Below are 1,039 nucleotides of genomic sequence, written 5' to 3'. Positions count from 1 at the left end.
AAAAAAAAAAAAAAAAAAAAAAAAAAATCGATAAAAAAAAAAAAAGTTTTGGCGTGAATCACTTCTGAAGAGAAATCCAGGGGGAGTGGTGGAAGAGAAACCCTGCTGGCTGAAGAGAAATCCAGCCTTAGGACAGTTAAGGCGGATCCATATCAAAAATCTCTTCATCTTACCTTCTCTTTTCTTTTTCTCACAAAAGTTTGTTTTGGGTTTTGATTGCTGAATTTTGACTGCCTATCATCCTTTGAACCAGTGAAAGAACTCTGAGTGACCATCTAAAAATCGTGAGCTAAACACTTTGAGAGTGTGAGGATTTTTATTTGCTAACTTTGTTAAGTGTTTCAGGATGTTTTGACTTCTCAAGAAATCAAAACCACTACAAGATGAGAAACAAAGGAAGAGACAAAACAGGTCCAATGATGAGAAGTGGGTCAGAAGTGGTGATCGTTCCTTCACCAAAGCCAAGAGAAGCAACCGTGTAGTGCTTGATCAAAACGAGCTTCAAACTTATGCTAGTTTGGAGAAGATGTTGCATAAGGCAATTCATGCTATCCGACAGCTCAAAAGGAAGGGAAACACCAACAATTCTTCGGCACCAAAACAGCAATGTAAGTCTTCTTATCTTTCAAATTCTGATTTGAAAACTAATGAGATTTCTTTTGATAAAAGCAAAGCTGTGAAACCCACAAGCAAAGCTCATTCCACCAGGTGCTTCAAATGCCATAGGATCGGTCATTATGCTAACAAGTGTCAAAAGCAAAAACCGTTGGTGACTTTGGAGAATGAGAACCTTGAAACCGAGCCAGAAAAGGAAGAGTCTTTGCCAATTCAAATACCGGACCAAATTCAAGGTGAGCATTGTGCTGATTATGGTTCTTTTGCTTATAATCCTTTTCCTTTTAATGTTTCAGATTTGAGGACAAATCTTTTTGAAGAGGAAGGGAATGATGTGCCTTGGTTCGTGGATCAGTCCATTGGAGCCAACCAGCATGGAGATCAGAATGTTCTGAACAATTTGACCGAGGTTCGTTCATCCGAC

The sequence above is a fragment of the Brassica oleracea genome, chromosome C5 (assembly GCF_000695525.1).
Source record: "Brassica oleracea var. oleracea cultivar TO1000 chromosome C5, BOL, whole genome shotgun sequence".
Taxonomy (NCBI): Eukaryota; Viridiplantae; Streptophyta; class Magnoliopsida; order Brassicales; family Brassicaceae; genus Brassica; species Brassica oleracea.
This window is presented reverse-complemented; position numbering follows the sequence as displayed.